At 40.6% G+C, this 2,500-nt stretch overlaps 1 protein-coding gene across 1 annotated transcript in view; it reads left to right on the top strand.

Moving 5' to 3' along the window:
* Nucleotides 1-2,500, top strand: part of LOC134454832 (neurobeachin-like) — a 716,394-nt gene that overhangs the window by 260,177 nt on the left and 453,717 nt on the right. The gene's annotated exons all lie outside the window — the stretch shown is intronic.

Here is a 2,500-nt window from a genome sequence, read left to right as displayed (position 1 = left end):
ACAAAATACAACACTTAACAGTTAAATACATTAACCGATGAGATGATTTTATATAAAAAACAGTGTTAATTCCTATCTTGGACATGATTTCACCAGCTTAAATGGTGGGTGTATTCCTTGTCATGTTTTGCAATGTTTTCCTTTCTGTAGTGCTTACAGTGTGACAGGTCTTGACCAAAAACCCACCATTTTATCACATGCTGGTCCTTATGATGGAGCCAAACTGTTAAAACATAGTAGAGAATGCAATTTGACCTTAATATGTGGCAGTAATCGAAGATCTCCCTTCAAAATATAATGCATGAGTGGCTTTTCATGCTGTTTAAAACCCATTTATACCATTCGGCACTGTATTTAACTCTACAGATGAACTAGACTGCCTGTGCAGTCGCCTTCGACTGCTTAAGGTATATCCCCGAAACGCGACGCTTCCAGTCCCCCATCATTCCTACCACTCCCGTCCACCATTTCGTAAACGTATATGATACATACAGACGTGACATGACGTGCATAGGCTTAAAACCAAACGACCATAGGCGGCGCTACAGCAAGACTCTTGGGGAAGCTTAAAAAAAACAAAAAAAAAAGGGGGGGGGTGCAAACGTCATCGGAGAAACTGTGGTGGTAGGAGGATCTGGGGGCACTGTATCAGTCGCCACGCGAGGCCCTAACCGCGACTTTTGATATATTATCTGCATGACATTATATGATGTTGAAACAAAATGATGAACAAATAAAACGGAACATTTCCATGCGCAACTATGGGTCTTCATGCTCGTGCGCCAATGGAACTCTCAAACGCGACAGGCACACACACACACACACACACTGGAGGCAGGAGAGGAAGACGGCTATTTGCCAGACCATGGACAAAAATGTCTCGAGCAATCAAATCATACACCCGACTGTCCACACCTTTGTTTCTATTGACATTTTCATGCGCTAGGTCACTCTACCTCAGACCGGTATCAAAACTCGCAATCAAACTCGCAAAACTAATGACGAGGCAAAATGCGCACACAGGGGGGAAAACAGGAGAGCAAATAAGCCAGCTGATTGACCATACCATGCCCAAAAATATCATATGGGGCTCTCATATCCAACAGGCTGTCTTCAGATGTCAGTTTTGCAGCCCAAATAATACAAATATGCTGTAATTTTGAATTTCTAGTTGAAGTAGCTTGTACTGTAGTTCGCTACATTTTCCAGATGGTTGTTGTAACTAGCTTAATAATTCTATTGGATGTAGCTTGTCTAGTGGAGCTAAATGTTAGCTTACTAGGTTCTACAAATAAGTAGCTTGCGCAGCCAGACACTGTTCTCGCTGCCTCGCACTGTAGACTACACTGTCCACTCCAGTCTCACGCAGATGCCCAACAAACACAAGCGAATATACACACATCACATTACATATGGTAACTAAACCACCCTGGCAGGTCACCATGAATTCAGGAAAGGTGTGCATTTTTGAAAGTGGTGTTCGCTTGGTGACAGGATAGCACAGGTGTTTTGATGGCTAGTTAGACGGAAGACAAACTAGGCTACATCGATAATAACAACATTGACAACAACATTGCCACCAAATAGTAAACTTAGAGCACATCAGGGGGAAAAACAGATTTCCTACCTTATGCTGTCCTGTCAATTCCTGTTACTTGAAGATAGAGGCAAAATATCCATTTAGATTCGCCAAATAGGCTATCCATTTGATAGATGTGTGGTTGAATAACGAATGCTAAAGAGGAAAATGTCAAAATTGTGACCTATGGCTGGTGGGAAAGAACGAATGATATATAAATTAAATGTAGTGGAATCCCAATTTATTCTAAGCTAGAGGTCATTGCGTTATCAAGATATTAAACATTCCAGGTTTCATTTTATAAGCTACGAGCCCGCCTCACAGCCTGGCTCTGTTGAAGCCAGTAGAACTGACACCTGATTGGTTGACCGCAACATGACATCGCCGCAACGAGGCTAGATCTACTAACAAGGTGGATAGGCACTTCAGCAGGAAACCCTCGTTCTGTTTCCTTGTGTGTGCCTGCGACGCTCCATCGCTGGATATAAAAAAAACATTATTTTAAATTTTCATTTTATTTATTTCTTATGACAACTTTGGGGAAGCTAAGCTTCCCCTAGCCTCTTAATAGCGCCGCCCATGCAAACGACTATTGTGAAAATGAAGCAAAAAATGGGGCAAATGGTAATACGGTTTTAATGGTTCAGTGGATATACCACATTAGGTACAGTGTAATAACCAGTGTAACAATATTTAATACAATGTAATTTTTTAAATTACATCATGTGTTTGTGCGTAAGTGGTATTACATGGTATTGCATATTGTTACACTGGTATTACACTATATTACATGGTATTGCATACTGTTACACTCGTTATTACACTGTACCTGATATTGCATATTGTTACACTGGTATTACACTAGTATTACATGGTATTAAATATTGTTATATATTGTTATTACACTGTACCTAATATGGT

The sequence above is a fragment of the Engraulis encrasicolus genome, chromosome 8 (assembly GCF_034702125.1).
Source record: "Engraulis encrasicolus isolate BLACKSEA-1 chromosome 8, IST_EnEncr_1.0, whole genome shotgun sequence".
NCBI classification, from domain to species: Eukaryota; Metazoa; Chordata; class Actinopteri; order Clupeiformes; family Engraulidae; genus Engraulis; species Engraulis encrasicolus.
This window is presented reverse-complemented; position numbering and strand designations above follow the sequence as displayed.